The 22,188-nt window shown below is 40.9% G+C and overlaps 1 pseudogene; it reads right to left on the bottom strand.

Moving 5' to 3' along the window:
• Window positions 1-1,255: 1,255 nt before the first annotated feature.
• LOC122144619 lies at window positions 1,256-21,202 on the bottom strand (annotated as a pseudogene).
• Window positions 21,203-22,188: the final 986 nt, after the last annotated feature.

The following is a 22,188-nucleotide window of genomic DNA, read 5'->3' as shown; positions in this document are numbered from 1 at the left end:
AAACACAGGAGATACAGAGGACATAATGATACCCAATGGCTTGTGTGAACGGCAAAATACAGGACCCTCATGGGTCGGAGCTCCACTGAAAGTAAAATTGAACAGAGAAAACACTAAGCCAATGAGAAGAGCGACAGGAAGCTCAGCTCTGAAGGAGTTGTGGCTCTGACAATAGGGCGTTTCTTTATGAAAATAAAACAGAAAGAAACAATTTTTTGTTTGTAACACCCCATCTGAAGGAGAAAAAAACAAAAACATCATTTCCAATGATTTCTGTGCAGTAAAGGAATTCAGCCACTTTCAGTACAGCATCTTGTCTTTGCTTTCATTTGACCACTACTCCAAATCACAAGGAAATCAGTCACTAGAAATCTGTGAAGAAATTTCAAGGAAAGAATACTAAATGGAAAGTACATGATGAAGTCAATTGGTTAATGAGAATTACCCACCATATGTTTTTACCCTGTGCCGTTACTGATGTTTTCTTGTCCTACTGCACATGTAATAACAGTCATAACAGCAGACAGTTTGGTCTTTTTTTTTTTTGCACAGCCTTCCTAGTTCCAGGGGGCCCAGCTCTTCTCCACTACTATATATTACTATATATATATATATATATATATATATATATATATTATATATATATATATTTATATATATTCTTATATATATTTTTTTTTTTTTTTTTTTTTTATTATATATATATATTTGTTTTTTTTTTTTTTTCCTTCAGTGTAATTTTTCCACTCTGGTTTCATATAGTCCCCCCCCCTTTGTTCTTCTCAAAGCCGGTCTTTTCATGATTTTATCATATTTCACATGCCCTCCAATAATGTGGCTAGTATCTAATGTACCTTTCCATTGTTCCCTGCCCACAGAACATGTTTCCTGATTGACTTGAAGATGTTTTCTCTGAGGCAGTGAGCTGTCATAGACACCCACATGATTTAAACTGCAGACATTCAGTTCTCAGCTGTCAGTTCCCACCGGTCATATCTCACCACTGGATCACCACTTGCACATCAAGAAGATTTTCCCACCCTGTTTTGTTTCGATGGTTGAATTTCACACCACCCATATACTCTAAGACTCTAAAGCCTGAAAAGATTTTAATCCATTATTATTTCTATGTTTTTTATATTTTGTTTGATTTTTTTTTTTTTTTCTTATTTTGGTCTTCACATACCCCCTTTGTGTGGTGCATCCCTCCCCCCCCATCCCCCCTCTCCCTTTTGCTGCGTTGTTGGTGGAGGATTTAATGTCCTTTTAATATATTATTTAGTGCATGTGCAATAGCATACACTGCAGTGTACATTTTATTTGCTATTCTTAGCTCTGACACATCAGTATATTCATTTCGCAGCTTTTGCAAGTCCTCTTTGAGTCCAGTACAAGGCCATCCTGGCTACTGGTCCTCAGAGTACACTGAAAAGCCGTTTTTGCCCAGAATTCTTTTAACAGTTCATTGTTTGGTTGCCGTTGATTAGAGGGTGCACAGTGTTCACTCCTAGAAGAAATTCTCTCCGCAGATTATCACCAAGTTTGACATCACATTTGCTATAGCAAAACCAACACGCTTCCAGAAAGAAAATGGTTCCCTTTCTTTGCTCCCTGCTAGAGAGTTTGGAGAAGTGATCCATGATTCACTGCCTAAACCCTTGCAGCCCTAGTGTTGGTTGTGTTGTGGTCAATTACTTTCCAGGAGGGGAACAAATCTCCTAAATGCGATAAAAGTTAGCACCACCTTTGGCAGTGCCCTTCTTTTTTTTATTACTTTCCCCCCACTGTGTGCGTTAGGAACTGGGTCCCTCTGAGTATTCCAATACAAATCCCCTTTTGTGTTGCTGGTCCTTTTTCATTAATGCTGCAATGCCATTAATTACGCCGTCACTGTGACTCCTGACCTTGTCCCAACCCCTGTCCAGCCAAGTGCCTGACAAGTTTTTGGGCCAGTTGCTCTATCTTTGGTAATTAATCAACTGGGAATTATTCTGAAGAGGAGTGGAAACTTTTTTCTGTTACTCAGAAAGCGTGTACAGTGTTGGGAAAAAATGGCTAACATCTGGCAAAGAAAACAAAAAAAACAAAACAAACAACCAACCAAACAAACAACAAAACAACAAAAGAGAATATTAACCACAACATTTTTTTAACAACCACAAATAACATTTACCACAGATTCCTTTTTTGATTCTTTTTTATTCATAATCCACTATTGTGTTTTATGCATTGTTTATCCAAAACAACCTAAAAAAAAAGGAACAAAAGCAATTCCAATCACTACTATAACAATTAGCATCACTGTTTTTGAACATATTGCTTCTATAATACGAATTCAACACATTGCTTTTCTATATTTACAAACAATCAATTTCAATTAGTTCAATAATCCAGTCCTCAACAGTCACCTGCACTCTCTCAACGGCTTTTGTAGTGGGACAAGGACCCTATTTCTTATTTTAAATGTTACTCCCAGGTCTGCACTCTAAAATTTTCTTTATAGGGTAACATAATCTACAGTTTTTTTTCATTTCACCTAATCTCATGTTTTAATCTTGAGTACCCATAGAGCATACTACTGCAGTCCTTCATATCTCCAAAAAGGTCTTTAGTTTTTATCATATTTATGAAAGAAAAATACAGCTGACCCGATTCTCCCCCCCTCCCTGAAAAGCCGAGCTCCTGGAGGTGTGCCCAGGGCGGAGCTATATCTGACCTGACGTGTTTCGTGTTGTTTTCCATTAACATAAATTCACATGTATGTGCTGATTTCCAGCAAAAGACAGAATCTGATGCAGTTGTACTTACATTAGAATGGGGTCTTTTAATCATTGGGAAAACCGCTCCATGTTTTGATAGTTTTGGTGATGAGTGGGGCTGGGGCCGAGAGCCGTGGGAAATTGAGCGAGGCCGGTGGGAGTGGGATGGGGAAATGAGCGCACACCTGCTCCACTCACCCGTCTCGAGTCCCACGTTCAAGGAGATATCGGAAGGCATAATAAATAGGAGAGCGAAGACTGAAGGAGAGAGATGACCGAGGTACGTTCACAGTGACATGGAACGTGACGTAGGAGAGGGAGGACCAGGCCCTGGTTTTTTATTTTGTGTTTTGTTTGTGCGTGGAAAGTCACACCGTTTGTAGGGGCTGTCCGCCCTTTTTATGTTTATTTATTTTGGTAATAAAGTTTTTATTTGAGTATTCCGCCGGTTTCCCGCCTCCTTCTTCCCATAATTATGGAGTTTTATCCTTACACGGGTGCCGAAACCCGTGAGGAGGAGGGACGCTCCTGCCGAAATCCCTTGCCGCTGGTGGGGAATCCCGCGGTGGGCCGTTGGGGCAGGGCGTAGCATTCTGGCGGGCGTACACCCGCCACGAGGCGGTGGGGGCTGGATTAGTTTTGCCGGGTGACGGAACGAAACTCCGCTGGCCCGTCCCCGTCCGGCGAATGTTGGGATGGGGCGGCTTTGCCGTCACGTGAGTGAGCGGAGGAGTTTGGCGCCGTTTCGACTCAGGGGCCCCGGATGCCTTCCCTTGCCATCCGCCAAGAAATGGGGAGGAGGTGCAGGGAACGGGGGACTCCTGCCGGCTGCCCGAAAAACCGGAGAAAGGCCGTCGCCGTCCCCCCCACCGGGTCGGCGTATGAAGAGTCCCGTGCCGTTCCAACCGAGGGGCCGGTCCTAGTGCCAAAAACCCGCCCAGGCACTGCGGAGGATTTGGTTCACACAGCTTTGGGTGAGGGCCCTAAGCGGCAGCGTGGGTCCCCTGGGAACTGGAATTTTTTTTTTTTCTCCTCCTCTCCCCCTCTCGCTTCTCCCGTTGCCCTCCTCATCCTTTTCCATCCTCCGTTTCTCTCTCGCCTCGCTTGGCCGTACCCCCCCGAGGGGTTCCCCGCAGGGTCACCGTACCTATGGGGGGGGGTGGGGGTTGTATTTAGTAGAGCCGCAGTCCCCCCCCGTGATTACCCCCCGCCCCCTGCGAGGGTGCGATGGGGGGGTATGGTTTGACATTGAGCGGGGACCGAGAGCCGTGGGAACGGAGTCGAGGCCCGGTTGGGTATTTGGGTCATGAGCGCACACCTGCTCCCTCCCACGGTCCTCCTATTCCCAACTGAGGGGATGCGAAAGTATATAAAAGAGGAGCGACCTACCAGTAAAGGGACGAGAGAGGACCATGCCTGTGGTTTTATTTTTTTTGGTGTTTTGTTTGTGCGCGGCAGTTGCCCGGGAGGGGCTGTCGCGCCTTTTTATGTTTATATTTGGTTATTAAAAAGTTTTATTTGAGTCTTTGAAGGGTTAAATAAAAAAAAAAAATTTTTCCCGCCCCCCCCCGGTGAGACGTTCCTTCTTCCCCGTGAATATGAAGTTTTAATAGTTGTTTACAGATAGCAAAAACGTTTGCTTGTTTAAACCATTGGTCACACTGAAATGACGAAGAACACACAAATACACTTGCTACAACTCTGTTGCTTGTCCTGAAAAAAACAAACTGCATCCACTGTTCCATGTAACGCTGGGTTCTTTGGGAAGCTGAACATGGTAAACTTGTCCCTCACATTCCAAAAACCACTTATTTGGAGACATTTTTCAAACAAGTCCTATGCAGCGCTGCCACCGGATTTTTCCAAATGAAGTGCGTTGATGAGCGCGGTCTCACTCTCCTCTGGTCGACGTGTGCGTTGGCACGCTTTTTCCCCAGAGAATGCTCATATAAGATTTTGGTTTTCCACCAATGACTACGTCATGCAAATCCACAATCGAAAAAAAAAAAAAACAGGCCCGAAACTTGTATCTAACCGGAAGGAAATTTTTTTTCGGCACAGAAATTCTCCATCATTCGTCCAAAATTTTTTTTAAAACTTTGGCCATGTTTTAGTAATGAGGATCCTCTCTTTACACTGTGAACAACTGAATACATGAAACACCATTGTAGCCCCCCCTTTAAACAGGAGATAAATACAAATAACCGACTTTCGGCTTGCTACCTTCATCAGTGTGACAAGATCTCAGTAACTCAAATAGCCGCTGTTTCCACTGTCGGGCCAGTGCGAGCCAGGGCTTAAAACGGGCCGGCGGGGCTAATAGCCTCGGGCCAGTATCACGAGGTCAAAATAGTGCTGCGTTTTCCACTGGTCGGGCAGAGAAGCTCCGCTGCGCTGTCACTAAAACCCGCCCTTTACACGCCTCTCAGGAACCACATCATGCAATCCAATCATTTCACCACAAAGAGAAGTTACAGAAAACTAATAAGAATAAATCACTGGACATGCATCACAAAACGAACATGATAAAAGCGTCCATTTGTTTTTGCATGCTTTGTTAAAAAATTTAAATTCAAAAGCATCTATGTTTTATTATAAGTGATACATTGAGCATAATGAATTAATTTATCAGGCTTGAATTTGTCACAGAAATAAATGTATTTCTATGTCTATTTTAATTATTTTTAACGCCGAAAGGGTTATGAAAATAGCCTGCTTATTCAGTCGAGAGACTGTTTTCTGTTTATTCGTAGTCACATACATCACATTTAAAATGAACAATAATTTCTATATTTTTATAAAAGCTCCCGAACAAAAACCATTAGGCTATTATACATTTATGACACAGGCTACGTGAGCTAAACTCTTATGACAGATAAAATATGTTACTACATGATTGTGATAGAAGCTGACTTCTGATTTCTTCCAACAGTCACCTTTACCATGTTTTTACTATGGTAACGTTAATACCTAGTGTGCATAGTCTTTTGCATCGCTTATAAATATTTCTACCTTTTAGGGTGATTATAATCCACATCGGATCAAGTTATTTCAAACACTCACTGCTGACTGAAAGTGAGATTTTGAGCTTAACTTATTTTAAAAAGTTTTTTAATGCTAGTGTTATAGCTGTAGCTTTATGAAATGATCCGCGGCTCTGACGCACTCCAGACGCGGAGAAACTCCGCCTTTGTTTCATAACCACTCCTCTAGCCCCAGCTGGCCCGCTTTGGCCCAAGGTTTTCGTCGGGCCAAAAAATCCTGGCCGTTGGCCCCGACGAGGCAAGATCAAGCCCCGGAAGTGACAGTGGAAACGCGACTGGCCCTGGCACGCACTAGCACGCCCGCTTTTGGCCCGACAGTGGAAACGCGGCTAATGATTATATGAAGGTCAACTCTATAGACTTAGACCTATTTGTGATTCAGAAGAGGAATTTGAGAAACAATCCGCAATTTTGAAGAATCATTTTTGTTCAAGAGATTATCCACAAACTTGGTTTTCATTCAGCAGTTTTAAAAAAGTAAAATAATCTGAGAAATTTCAGTTATTGAACTATTAAATAAATAAAATAAAATATAATAAAAAACACCAGAAGAAACAATTTTCAGTAAATTACATTTCAACCTACTCCAAAAATAGCCATCAGATTAAATCTATTGTAAATAAATATTGGTTCATATTTAGCTTCAAAACCTTCTTTATGTTTTATTTTTTCAAACAACCTTGATGTTTTACTTACAACAGATCTTCAAATTTGGCACATATGCTAGTTAGAATCAGATATAGTGCGTAATGACAAGAAAACATATATACAAGGTTGTTTTCCATGTCGAAATTGTACATCCTGTTCTTCAATATTACAATGCAAAAAGTTTTATATGTTTTACTAACGAATTAACATACTACATCAAATCTTTTATCACACCAGAATCAGAATCAGCTTAATTCGCCAGGTGTGTGCAAACACACAAGGAATTTTTATTTTATTAAAAAAAAAAAAAAAAAAATTAAGGTGCTCCTGGTACATACAATACATTGCATACTTACCTACATACATACACATCTGATATGAGAACAGAAATAAACATTTAAATAGTGTAATAACTTCAGACCAACAACTGTGTGAAGTACAAATTTCTCTCTCTTTACTGCTTGCTTCTCATCCTCAACAGTACATCCTTAACCACACTCCAAAGCACAGCACACTGGGAAAACCACTTTTCTTAAAGGTAAGGTACGAAATTACATCCCTCCTTTTGTTTTTAGAAAAATAAAATAATAATTATAATGTCAATACTAATTCACCCTGAGTATAAGCATGAAATATGAAATAAAATTCAAGTAAAATGAATTTAGCATGTGTAATGGAGGACTTAAAACAAACTTGTCCTCGACTTAACTCAGTGGTTTCTTCAAATGTTTAGCTTTGTCTCACTCTATGTATCATCATTCATCCATCTCATCATCAGTGGAGTTGGCATGTGGAATTGATGTGCATTGTTTCAGAGGTTTTAGATGAGAGATGTTTCTGGTTGCAGTGCGTTTCCCTATTTGCACTATAATCATTGTACCTCTAGTTTTTATAACTTTTGTAAGGTTTTGGGTTGAAGGGTGTCATGTTTTTTCCCGTTTTCCTTCATGAATGAGCACAGAATCACCCCCCCACACTGAACTCAGAATGTGAAGCTTTCTTTTGTGTTATCAGAATATTGTTTCATCTTTTGCTTTTTGGAGCTATCTGTTTGTCGAAGTGTGTCATTAATCACTGGACTGTGTAAAGCTGGTAGTTTAATGTTAATGGGTCTGCCAAAAAGTAGTTTAACAGGGGACGTCCCAGTATTATGATGAGGTGTTGCTCTATAGTTTCTCAGAAATTTTGTGGAGTTCTTGTTTCCATGATTTTCCTTCAACAGTGGCAGTTGATATTGCTTTCTTGAGGGTTCTCATGAATCTCTCAACCTCACCATTGGCTTGAGGCCAGTAGGGGGTGATCTTTTGATGGTGAATACCAAGGTGAATTGTGAAGTTAGCAAGGTCTTGACTGGAAAACGAAGGGCCGTTGTCAGACTTCATTATTTTGGGAATGCCTGCTGTGGAGAATATTTTGTCCAATAATGGAATGACTGTATGTGCGGATTGTTGATGGTGTTATCTCTACAATGGGGAATCTAGAGTAATTCATCCAGAACAACTAGAAGATAGTCGCCAGAGGGAAATGTACCGCAAAAGTCAACAGAGACATTCTGGCATGGACCTTCAGGTAACTCTGACATCTGGAGCGGTTGATGTTTGTTGTAAGTAATTGATGCTTGACAGGAAGTGCAGGCTGATATTAGTTGTTCTGCCCGCTTGTCTATTCCAGGGAACCAGACCTTTTCTCTCGGCAGCTGTTTTGTTTTACTAAACCCTGGTGGCCTTCATGTGCGAGATCAAGTGCTCTGTGCTGAAGGGCCCTTGACATAATGATGCGGTGTCCTCTCAGAAGTACGCTTCTGTCATCCAGGACAGTAGGCTTCCTCTCTGACTTGTAGAATGATTTCAGATCAGACATAAATAAAGCCCCTTTATAATCAAAGTTGACATGCATTTCTGTTTCAACTTCATGCGTGATGGAGGTCTTGTGGAGTTTGCTGTGGATGGCGAGACATATAGTCACCGAATTTGTCTTCCCTGCTTTGTAAATGGACCTTATATTTGTAAGGCTGGAGTCTTAGAGCCCATCTCTCCGATTTCGTCCTGTCGGTTTTTTGATTTAGGGTTGTTAAAAATTAGCTCTAAAGGTTTGTGGTCTGTGATCATGTTGAATTCAGCACCATAAAGATACAGATGGAAGTATTCACAGCTCCAGACGATAGCAAGAGCCTCTCTTTCCAATTTGAGAGTACCTCTGTTCAACTGGGGGGGTCAATGCCCTGCTTGCTAAGTAACAATATTGGTGTGATTAGTGGTTTGTGTCTCTCTGTGCCAAGATAGCGCCAAGGCTGACAGGACTGGCATCAACAATGACATTGGTTTCTCTTTTCAGGATAGAAGGTAGCTCATCCACAGGGGCTTTGACCCAGTATTTCTTTGTGGGTTGTCATGCATCTGCTTGCTGTTTTTTACCCCACAGCTATTCAGAGTCCTTCATTGTGAGTTCCTCAGAGGTTGTGTGAGTGAAGAGTAGTCAGAAATTAACCTTGCACTGTAATTGGCCATTCCTAGGAGGCTTCTTACCTCACTCTGGGTTTGTGGAGGTGGCATACAGGTTATTGCTCACTTTTTTGGGGGGTCACGTGCGATGCCACGATTGGAGAATACATATCCAAAAAACTCCAGGGATGTTTTAGTGAAATTCAAATTTGTCCTTGTTAGTGTTGTCACGGTACCAAAATTTCAGCATTCGGTATTTTCGATACCAGTGAAAATCCATGGTTCTCGGTACCAATTTCGGTACCAAAGCAAAACACAAAAATATGCTAATTAAAAAAAAAAAACACTTTTTATCATTAAAAATAAAACCAATGCCATTCTTTAAACACAATTGTAGATAAATATAAAGTTTTTCTACTAGTAATATAATTATGAAAAACAGTAAACAAATTTCACCCAAATTTAATTTGTCTTTTAATTAATGAAATTTAAACACATTTAATTTTTTTTGTTAAATAAAGGGGATTTGCTATTAAAATTAAAACATGGAAGAAATATTGTGTGATTTATTTCTTTAAAAAATAAAGTTTTATTGATTTCTTCAACAGTAGTAGCAGTATCACATACATTCTACTAAATAATAATAATATTTCTAGCACAATGCCTTTAATGAACTTTTATTTTGACGGGTTGCAGTTGTTTGCCGCACAGCCTTACACGTCCCCCGCCCCATATATACATATATATATGCAACTTCATTTTCTGCCAGCAAAGAGGCGCTTTTAAGAGCGGGAGAGATTCAGGATTCTCCGGTAACCTGAGCTCACCAAACGCTGCCTTATTCAAGCATACTGCAAAATGAAATTTTGAAATAAACTGAAAATGAAATCGAAAATTTTCTAAAAACAGTCGGTTTCCTTCTGAAATACAGTGATATAAAAACAACATCGGTTTTTGATTTTGAAACGTGCAGTGCTCATGTTTATTCAATGAAGTCCAAGCCTTTTGGAAAATCTATTTTGTGGCGGTCATTTGATAGATGGTAATAAATCAATGTGTGGGAAACCCTGGGTTGCCGGAATACCTTAAATTGAAACTGGTTTTACTCAAATGAAATGGTAAAAATGCTTGTGAAGTGACTCAGCACAGCTCTGGTGATGTGGTTTATGTATTTATGTGTCTCATTTAGACGCAGATGCTGAAATTACTGCAAGCGTCACGCGCTTCAGTCTATGTAGTAAACAAACCTGCACGTCTCTGCCATTCATTCACTCACACAGAGACATGCAGAACATTTACAGATACTGGTTCATATGGAGATTTGAGTTGATTACATGTATGCCTTACTTTGACAAATTGCGTGACTGTCCATATTAAAATGTAACTTTCATTTCATGACTGGATTGTGAGATTCCGTCCTCGTTTTCTGCTTCGTGGAAATCATAGTATCACTGTATGCGTCCCAAGAACCGTATTGAGCGGGTACTCGGTACCACCGGTACTTTAAGAAACCTGGTACCGTGAACATTTTCATTTTTCAGTACCGACTTGGTACCGAAAGTACCCGGGTCTTTTGACAACACTAGTCCTTGTTGATTGTCAGGTTATTTTCATGTAATCGTTGAAAGACTGCTTCAGGAGATCTGTTGTGGGCATCTGCTGTGGTGCCATACACCAGAATGTCATCACTGAAATGTCTGACTCCAGGGATTCCCTGTTGGATGGTATTTTGAAAAACTTCAGCTGCCAATGAGATGCTGAATATGAGCCTTGTACATCTTCTCAATCCCAACATGGGTTGAAAATGTTGTGATATATCTGGACTTAGGTGCTAATTTCAAGTTGGTGATAGCCTGATTAAGATCCAGTTTAGAGAACATCACTTCTCCAGTGAGATCGTGGATGATGTCTCATCTACCGTTGGTGAAATGTGTATCTCTCTGTGTAACGGCTTGGTTTGGCAAGCGCATGTCAAACACAGATACGTATATTCTCTGGATTTTTTGGGCTTGGGCATTGCAACGATGGTTGAGACCCATGGCGTTGGACCTTCCACTTTTTCTATGATGCCTTGATCCTCAAGGAGCTGCATTACTTTCTTCACCTTTTTTCGGATGTGGAAATGGATACGATGATGTGGTTGGGTGACAGGTTTGACAGTCTCATCAATGTGTAGCTTAACTTGAATGTTTTTTCAATTTTCCAATGCCTTTCGAATGTTTGGGTATTTTAGCATGAGCTGATAGTAAACAATGGAATGAGTCGCAGCTCTGAAGCTGTTTTTTTTTGACTGATCAGAAAGCCATGATCTCCTTGAACCACATAGAAAGTTGCTTCAGTGGATATTCCATAAGCTGAAACATCAATGGTTAGTTTTCCAAGCAGTGGAAGGGGGTGTTGCTTGCCATATGGTAATATTTTCTTGTTTGTTGGTTCCAGTTTTGTCAACATTTTTATTCTGTCATGGGCATTGTGGTCAAGAAGTTTGACTGTGGCTCCAGTATCGATTAGTATGTCCAGCGGTTGTTGAGATATCCACACTTTTGTCATTGGTTGTTTGATGTGATTTGAAGGTGCTTGCAAGACGTAGACATATTTTATCATCTGTACTTGAGGTCACAGCTGACTTCCAGGTCCATTGGTGTACTGTTTTCTTTGATCTATATTGCTCTCACCTTTTGTGTTATATTAGGTTTTTGTCATGGTTTTTTTGTGTTTTCTGTAGTCCTTGTTCTGTGTGTAGTTTGTTGAAACAACAACGTCCAAATTGATTTGGTTTGTCGCATGATTTGTGTTGACAGATCTCTAGCTGAGACATGCTGATTGTCCACCAGTATGTGGAAAAGAGCCACCACAATTTCTGCATGTTGATTGTTTTTTTCTCTTTGTACTGTTTGTACAGTAAGGTGGTCACTATGTACAGTAAGGTGGTCACTATGAAGCCGTAGAACCAACCAAAACATCATTGGTCCAACACAGGTAACTGTAAATGCAAAGAGGAATTCCCACCTAAACTCGGTCAGGTGGAGAGCTGGTGGTTATAGGGGAATTAGGAAGAGGGGAAGATAAGGGCAGATGTAAAACCCCCAAAGGGAACGAGTAGATACTCAAGTATCACTCTGATCTGGACGAAAGCGCTGATGCCTTGTCTGGATCACATCCCTTAGGACTTGCCAAGCTTCCTTTGACCCGCGATTCCCTTTGTGTAAATCAAGGATTTAAAGGCCGCTGAGTCTCCTTCGCCTCCCTGAACTTCTCGACCACCTTCTCATGGAGGTTTCCGAAAGGTTTGGAAGTGAAACCAGACCATCAAGAAGAAAGCCACTTTCTTTCTTCCCGATATCGGTCCAGGTTCACCCAGAGATGTCTTTCCGTTACTACCATAGACCTGCCCATGGCGGATGCGACCTGCTTAGTAGCATGGAGTAGCCCTCACCTTTATCCAGCTCTTTTCAGTAGATCAGCCTGATATGCCTGGAGCCCCACCATCATGTGCAACAAAGCCACAGCCTGACCTGCTGCTGCGTATGCCCTGCCTTTTAAGCAAAAATGTATCATGAGGGGCTTAGATGGCAAGGAGGGAGTATTAAGAGAGGATGTCTCACCCGCTAGAGAGATAGCTAGCCAGCGTCTCTTCTACAGGGGGCATCCTCTCATAGCGGTCGCCTCTCAATGTTGGCATAACTCGTATGCTGTAATCAATGGATGCATAAGGAAAATGGCCTCTTCCATTCCTTCTCTATCTCTGTATGGAATCAGGAAGAAATGGAAGGCTCACCTAAGCTGGAGGGCTATGGTCAGAAAGATAATGCTCATCGAGACGACCTCGTGGCATCACTTTCCTAGCCCGCTTCCATGGTAAGGCCAGCCTTGCCGTGGCATGATCCATAACCTCCAACAGCTTGTCATACGCAGGGCAGGAGGATTGGGAAGGCTCAGCCTCAGGCTTCTTCTTCACCATCCTCAGACATCTCCTGTTCTGGGTCCTGTGTGGCATTGAACCCAGCAGAGCACTTGCACCCAGATCAGACAATGTTAGAGAAATAACATCATCCTCCAGTGGCTCTCTCGTCCACAGCCAACGAGCATGAGAGGGGGAAAAAGCCCCTCTTTAAACTCATTCGGCCAGATCTGCCTGCGATCCCTACAAGCTCATTATCCTCCGTGGCTCAGCAGCGGCGGATCCTGAACCACAGGAAGCAGATGGCTTCCCCTCTTTCCTTGAAAAGGAGAGACAAACGAGAGTGAGCGGAGATTTTTCATCAGAAAACACTCAACTTGCACGCAAATTGCCCCCTCAAGGACATGCATGCTCTTCGCCCAAACAAAAACTGCAGAGATTGTGTGTTATCAGGTGTAAAATAACGACGACACAGATGCACACATCCTCTAAACGTTTTGCTAGTGCCCGCCATGATGATAGAATAAAGATCGCTCTTACCACGTTCAAAATGCATGCTTCAAATAAAACAGTCAGTGAAGACGAGGAAGAGGATGACATGTTTTCCCACCGCCTAGTTTATACTATAGTCGCGAACCGGTAGTTACATCATGGGCCGTCGTCGGCCAACGTGTTGTTGGTGTTTTTCAGTGTATGCTTCAGGGTCATGACAAAGGCGCGTCCCCCATAGCGACCCATAGAGGACGCAGTTCGAAGTTTCCATGAAAGGGAACCCGATTTCTTGTCATAATCTTACTACCATTTTCCCCCCAATTAGCGAATGACTGTGATAATATGTGAACCCATAGGAAAAATGTATTGCTTCTCGGTGGTTGCCTTTTCTTAACCTCTGGAGTCCTAGGGTATTTTTTGGGGCCTGGAGAAGTTTTTGTCAGGCCCTGACATTTGTGTTTTTTTCAATTTCTTATAAACATCTAAATGGCTAAAGTCTAATCTCACTGTTAATCAGCACAAACTGGGCTACTAATAATATGTGAGCAGCATGTATGTACATGATTGTGTTTTGAGGAAAAAAATGTTCATGCGGTGCTTTAGGGCTGGGCGACTATGGACTGAATATAATGTCTGGACGATAGAAAATGTCTATCGTTTTAGTATAGGCTCTATCATTTACGGCCACGATTAGGCCGTTTACGGCAGAATTTTACGTCAAGATGCCACCTCACGCCGTTGGCATGCCAATGCACGCTTGCAATACATATAACAAAACATGGAGGAAGGAAGACGGTAGTACACGCGGTTCAGACCAGGGTAATTCTCAACAAGATGACCCAGCCAACCCAAACCGAGGAGGCTTAGTACCATAAAAGAGGGGCGAGCTTCTGTTGGCATGGACGTGGTTTTTGGATATAAGAAGACCGACGTACACCAGACAACAGTTTGTTTGTAAAGTTTGCTGGCTCACCAGTGCCAACCAACGGATTCCAACAATACTAATTTATTTTTATCATTCTGCGCCAAGAACCACGAAAAAAGAATACAGAGAGACGAGAGTGGTCAACGAGTCAAAACGACCAAAAAGCAGCGTCGAGTGGTGGCGTAAGCGCTCAAAACAAACTCCCAGGGGACACAGATGCTGCAACAGGCTTTTACGCGTGGCACACCCATATAGGCACCTAGCTCCCGCAGAGGGGAAGGAGATCACTTCTGCTGTTGCCAAAGCATATATGCAAAGATATGGTTCCAATCTAAACCGGTCTAGAAACGCGGGTTTTTGTGAGGTTTGGTGCAAAACACTCGATCCGAGATAAAATGCCCAGCCGAAAACACATTACTAAATTCGGGGTGTGTTTTAACCTGATTTATATATATGCTGTCGGGCCAAAGTGGAGGCAGGAGAGATTCACACACGGGGATGTTCTACGCTACAACTACAGATATGTAGTCGAGCAAACGAACACATCCATATATGAGCCTGAACGGCACACTTTATCAACCCAAGAATTGGAACCTCTGCAGCCGCTGTTTACAGACAAGTTATTTCCCGAAAAGGACCACACTGGAGAAATGCTAGCCAAAGGACTCAAGAGAATCTCTTGTCAAATGTGTGGGGACTGCAAAGGATCGGCATTGTCTGTGGTCACTACTGACCAATGCCACCAACAACAAACACCTTGGGGCCCCCTTCGCTGAATGAAAATGACACGCCTACAAGTGTTTTGGCCACCGTCTTCAATCTAGCTATTGGTGAGATGCTTAATCTCTAAATCGATATAAAAATCCATACAAACTATTTTCAGTACACAGTCAGTAATACCTTAGAGCAGTGGTTCCCAAACCTGTCCTAAGGCAAAACCCACACTCCGCTAGTTCTCTCGCCTTAGACGGACCGTGAGCGCCTCTATAAGCGGGCACACTTACAATAATGTTTTTAAAACTTTCACAGAAGAGACTTCAAACTGAAAGCACAAAGTCTGTCCTTTAAATTTGGAATTTGTTTTTTTATTAATTGTATCTTAATTTTAATCGATTTGTCATCAACAAATTGTCTGGATGTTTAATAAGAAGTAGGCTAAATATAGGCTATTAGAAAATAGATAATCAGGACACGGAGGCGCTGGCGAACCTGGAGCCGTCAGCATAATGAACCGAAACTCAGCGTATGCCTATAAAAAAAGGTACCTATTGCCTCCCAGACCTGAGACATATAGATAAGCTTGAAATGTCGACTTTTAGGCAGAACAATTCAAAACTAAAGAAAAAGCAGACTACGCTGCTTAATGCAATTCGTATGAAATGTGCATTTGTCTCTCTCTGATGGCGTGCTGCGAAGATCGCAGTCGGTCAACTCCATCTGTCTAGCTGACAGAACAATGACATTAAAAATCAATGTGTTTAACCGTATTAGTAAACAATTAAGAATGTCTCCTGCTATATTTTACATATTGCCTGTTCCTTAAAAACACGGACAGTGGTGGTTTTGGACTGTGGTTTTTTTTTTGAGGCAGCTGCCAGACAAATTCCTTTCGACACACACACACACACACAATATTAACAATTTCAATTCACTTTCAATTCAAGGTTTATTTGTATAGCACTTTTTACGATACAAATCATTACAAAGCAACTTGTAACACTCTGCGCTTGTTTTTAAAAAGATAATTGTACATATAAATAACAATTTTTAAAATAAGCCCGCTGAAAGTGTTTATTACAAATACAAATGGACTAAATGCTAAAAATTCATACATTTTAATGCAACAAACATATGCGTTGCATTTACACTTCTGTCCTACTCTGCCACTGCCTATTATTATGTATTGCCAGCTGTTTCTATCAGAATAAAATCCTGTCACTCGCACAAGGTGCGCCCAAATTATTTTTCCACGTTCGCACACCCAAAATAATTTACTCGCATATGCTGAGTGGAAATGGTCCGCACTGTAGCATAATATAAAAACTATAAGAAAAATGAAATCAAAAGTTATGGATACAAATGTCATAATCATAAGATTACAATGTCTTTTTATGTGATTAGAAGTCCTCTCAAGGAGTTTACAGATGGCCTGTCTGGGAGCTTACCAACGTGTTTTCTACTGAAAACCCGTCCTCCATTCTGTTCAACAACCAGATACTCAAGCATCAGGTGGACAACATGAGCTCACCCCCGAACTATAAAAGAGGGCATACTAAAATACTTAAATGAAAAGTATGATGCCCAGAAACCCAGGACCTGCGTGACAGCTTCTCTTCTCGACCTCGATTCAAAACAACATACATCAAACAAGATGAGGGTGGTTTACATCAAAAAAAGAGCTGCTGCAGAGCTACAGAAGTGGGGCTGAACAAACCGAGGCAGTCTCTATCAGCTCCATCGTCCCTGCGTAGGTCAGGATGAGCAAGAGGGAGGTTCTGCAAGAAGAAAGAAGAGTTTGACAGCTACTTTCAAACATACAGCAAAGCCAGCCACTTTCAAAAAGAGAGTCAATTGAAAAGGAGCTAGCCTCTATCTCAATGGAGCAGGCAGACACAGAAACCACTGGGAATGGTGCGAAGAGGAACTGAGGGCACATTTCCTTTTCACTAGTGGCCAAGGCTTGGAGGAATTGTAGGTATCCCGTCCACCAAGTCCCCATCCGAGCGCGGCTTTTCAGTGCAAGTGGGCACATTTGTGTCATGCCAGAGTCAGCCCTGAAACCAGAAGAGTTGACCGTGTATTCCCTCGCACTCAACCGTGGTATCGAAGCCTTAGGTTATCGGGATATCAAATGAGCTATATCGGGATATGAAATTTTGGCCATATCGCCCAGCCCTAGCGTGGTTAGTGGAAAAACTAAAAATGTTAAATCTCTTGAATAAGGCCATAAAACACATGCAGAACATTGGTTCCCGGGACTTTTGAGAACTGGAGCTTGTAGCATAGAATTTTTCTTTCTAAATGATGTAAAAATCATCTTGTTTACTCACTCACAGAAAACAATATATTGATTTAAATTTTCTAAGACACTTTTTGTTGGTAAAAGTCATATGCGAGTAGAGTCGTCAACATCATGAATATCAGTTGATGATTCACACCTAAAGAGCAAGACCCACATAATGAGCTGCATAAATGCAGCCATGTCGCTCGGTCAGCTGTGTGACTGAGCAGGGAAGATTACTAAGAATATAGAATCGTCTAGGACCAAATAAATGTAGATATTTTTTATGTTTGTGGTTTATTTGAAATATGTGGGGGGTAGGTTTATTATGCCGCACAACACAATTTTATATCCCGTGTGCAGTTAACAGTTTATTAGAACAATCAACTCACTTTCAAGCTGAATTTGTTCCCATCATTACTCCAGTCACATCTTCGAAATCTTTTAACATCTGTTTTCACAAAAAATAATAAATACGTAAATAAATAAATAATAAACTTTATTGTTATTTATCATCATTATTATTATTAACTGTTGCAAAGAGCTGAGAATATTTTTTCGGTTTTTGTTTTGAGGAGGTGATAACTTGAAAAGAAACGCATTGTTTGTTACCATTGTTACAGTTACCTTTATTTGTTACATTTATATTATTACTCAAGCTTTTGGAATGGTATAGTAGTGTAATTGTTATTGAAACGTTCATGATGTTTCACTTTATATCCATTTAGTCAGAAATCTAGTTTTGGAAAAAGTCTAACTAGTAATGTTTATAATGTTATGGGTTAAAACGAGTACAAGTATATAAATAAATAAAAAGAGACTTACTCATGTTTTTATGTCTCTGCTGAATAAAGTGGCTTCATTCCTTTTTTTGCTGAGGAAAATCCAAATCTCCAATCCTCAACCACATCACAATCGTTTTGGGGTGAATTCTGGTCTTATATTCCTCATCGCGAAGCAAACAGGAAAATAAAAAAAACTTGAAGAACAATCTCGCTGAGGCGTTGTCTTCCTGTTGTGTGGGCGTATTTAAGCCGTGCGCTTCAGTGAAACATTATCTTTTTGGTTGTGTTTTAAGTGCGGGGTTGTGTTTATGTTTGGGTGTAATGAAGGGAGACATGAAAAACGGACATCGCGTTGTTTTCATATGGATTACTTTATCACAGAATGTTTGTTTTCGGCAGCACTTACTCAGTTTAAAAGTAGACATGTCAGGCTTTCTATAGATATATCTCTCATGTCTCTTCGTTGAGTATTCACTGAGTTACAGTTCATTTTAATGACGCGTTTGTAAATGAAGATCACTGCAGACAAAGGCTGCAGACTGCACTCCTTGTTTGTTATCTTTATTTTATAAATGCACAAAGTTTTGTTGTTATTATGTCTGTCTGCAAAAAAAAGAAGACCCTTTACAGATTCGATTGATGTATTGCTCTTATCTGTACGATCAAAACTAAAAGTGTAATTTAAGTTATTTTCTGGGTTATCAGGACAAAATGCCTCATAACGCGTATACATGTTAATCGACTTCAGAGGGTTTCTTAAGCTGGGGAGACTTAGATGAGTTTATCATATATCTCTCATTTTAGTATCAACAGCATTTCAGATGTTTCTCCTAAAATTTCTTAGGAGAAATGGAATTAGACACAAATGAGACGTGAGAAATATTTGAGAAAAAACTAGTCAAAACAGAGAATGTAGTGGAAGAAACATAGAATATCTCTTTATTGTCTTGCTGCAATCTCTATCAAGACTCCATTATAGGAATATTTTATTGCTCTGTGGTTGCTCTTTCTAACCTCAGGAGACTAAGTTGTGATTCTCATGTATTTCTAATTTTAGTCTCAACAGTGTCAGTAGGTAAGTTGTGTATAGGTATAGTATTATGTGAAGCATATGTATAGTATTTTTTAGCTCATGTATAGGCAAATTTTTATATATTGTATATTTATAGTAAAAATCTGTCCGTAGGTTAGTTGTTTTAAGTGTATAGTATACTGTTTTACTTCATTGTTGTATGTTTGTATTTATGTAGCACCGTGGTCCTGTGAGTCTGACATTTCATTCCACTGTATGTCCACACATGCTCGCGAATGACAATATTAAAATAAATTGACTGGCTGTAATAGCGAGTCATAAACACATCCACAGCTGTAAATCCTTGGTAGTTAGAAAGGTAAGGGTCAGTTGAACCAGAATCTCATAGAGCACCTTTTCGTCCACAAGAAGCATAACATGTGTACTATAAGATAGTAATTCATTGTTTTACGTCTCAGTTCTTTGGGGCAGTATGTTTGTATCCGTATGAAATAACCTACACTCAAAAACTGCGTCTTGGTAGTAAAAAAACAAAAACAGCATGGTTTTGTAGCATAAAGGTCACAAAAAAAAATTAAGTCCATCCATTAAAAAAACAGTCAAAAGTAAGCGGAATATGGAATTCTGGCGCTCTCTCTTGAGGCTCGTGAATGCACGCTGGCGGCACACCTGTCATCTGATGGGGGGGCTTTACTTACTGCGATAAGCCTTTTTGCACAAATAATTCTTTCTTTTTTTTCTTCTTCAAGCACTTTTTCATTATATGTGTGTGTATGTTTTTGTGGGGAATGTGAGCTGTATCTGCATGATTTCTATCTCTATGGATGATAATCGGTGTGTGATAGGAGCAGCTATCAGTGTGAATGCGGTCTATATGAAATAGAGTGTGATTATTGAATAAGGAATTAGATTAGATAAGATTCAACTTTTATTGTCGTTATGCAGAGTACAAGTACAGAGCTAATGAGAATGCAGTTAGCATCTAATAACCAGAAGTGCAAGAATAAAGTGTTTTTTAATACATAAAAAGTGCAGGAATAAGTGAAGCTATGATTGACAAGAATGTACAATTAGGGTTGCTATATTACAGTATTGAGCGAGAGTATATACAGAATATAAATAGGAATGCAGTGTAGGATTGTATGTACATAATGAACAGTGTTGAAGCATGTGGTTATATATACACATATGAAAACAGCGCACAATGTGAGAACAGGGTAATTCAGACAGTTGGATGAGATGAGTGTGAAAAAGTATTGTTTAAAATGGGATTCTATGCAAAAAAACGTCGTGCAATTATATTTTTATAGAATAGTTTACTGTGCTTTGTTACGTAATAACTGGTTTACAGTGTGCGGATAACTAGAAAACACGTGTTGCAGTATAGTGCAAATATGGGTCGTGCAAAATACATGTATGTAAAGTACTTGACCAGTGCAGTAATAAAGAGGTGAAGGTTAGATTGGTTGTGTGGTGTGGCGTTTCGAAGGGGGCACGGCCTCGGTGGAAGAAGCTCTTCCGAGCCTGCTAGTCCGAGAGGTACGGCTCCTGTACCGTCTCGCCGGATGGAAGGAGAGTGAAAAGTCCATGGTTAGGTTGAGAGGCATCACTTGATGATGTTTCTTGCCCTGCCCAGACAGGCGCTTGTGATAGATGTTCTCAATGTGTGAAGTGTAACTGGGTGCCGACGCCCGGTGTGATCCGTTGAGGCCAAGTTTTTCACCACTCGCTGGAGTGCTTTGCGGGTCAGATGACGGAGCAATGTGCTGTACCCATACTGAGATTGCAGTTTGTGAGTTGATATCTCAATGGCTTTACTAGCGGTTTTTTTAGGGTCCTTTAGGATAGATTCCACAAGGATTCCTGGGATTCAGGTGAACTTTCTTTAAGGCTCCGTAAGAAGTTAAAGGCGTGCTTGGGTGCCTTTTTGACCAGGGTGGAGTTTGTTAAGGGACCAGGTGGGCCGAGTCATCAGGAGATGGTGGATGCCAAGGAACTTGCAACTCGACACACGCCTCCACTACAGCTACGTTGATGTAGATGGGGTGTCCCTGTGCATGGGACTCCCTGAGTCCGCCTGAAGGTCCACAATGATCTCCGTTGTCTTCTGGTTTGTGTTAATTCCACGATTGTTGGTGGCACCACCACACAGGCTAGGTTGCTTGCACCTCATCCCTGTTGGCTGACTCATCATCATCCGTGATCAGACCTACCAACCGTGGTGTAATCTGCAAATTTGATTATGGTGTTGGAGGGAGCCATAAACAGGAACGCATCCAAAGTCATGGGTGAATAGGGGAGTCCAGGGAGAGGGCTCAGTCTGGTAGATTTACAATCTGTATTCTCTGGCACATCAACATGTGATTACCGACTGTCTGAGTGTCTATCAGTGTAAATGCTGTATTTCTAGCAATCTCAGGATGTACTGTAATTGGCATACATAGGCTAGTTAATTCTTTTTTTTTTCTTTTTTTCATTATTACTCAAATTATTCTAATTGTATTATTCTAGTGCTCAAAATTAAATCAACTCATACGGATATTCTAAGATTCTGTCTAGTGTTTTATAATGAAATACTATGCACTAGTGCGTATGTTTAATGACTAAAATAGTTTGTAGAACCCTTCAATACATACACTCAAGTAAAAAATCTCCATCGATCTTAGGGTGTTTTACACTTGGTTTGACTGCCTGGTTTGAACCCAAGTTCGAGTGTTCCCCCCTTCCCTGCCCCCGCTGGGGACTGCGTTTTCATATTATATTATTTGGGTCCGAACAGCGGTTCCCTTGCATCATCAAGCCAGCAGCTGTTTACCCCGTTGCTTAAGCCTGTCCTCCAACAAAAAACGACCATATAGGTCGTTTGTGCAAGCACCTTATTACGACCTATATTTACGTTTTAAAGTTTTAAGCGGCCTCTAGCAGGCGTAAAAAATACATGACAGTATCCGCGTTGCATCTGGCGTCATGAAATGTCGACGTTACGTTTATTTAAATGCAATGTGGGAGTTTTTTTTTTACACCGATCTCACAATAATTCGTACATATTTTACTAGGTGGCTTTTTCGTTCGAATGTCCACACCTAACCCCACCCCCTAAACACTAACCCTCACAGAAATCATGCTAATTTGATTTATTGAGCATATACAATTTTTACG

This window comes from Cyprinus carpio, unplaced genomic scaffold, assembly GCF_018340385.1.
Source record: "Cyprinus carpio isolate SPL01 unplaced genomic scaffold, ASM1834038v1 S000006739, whole genome shotgun sequence".
In the NCBI taxonomy this organism is placed as follows: domain Eukaryota; kingdom Metazoa; phylum Chordata; class Actinopteri; order Cypriniformes; family Cyprinidae; genus Cyprinus; species Cyprinus carpio.
The sequence above is the reverse complement of the archived record's forward strand: the minus strand, read 5'-3'. Positions and strand labels throughout refer to the sequence as shown.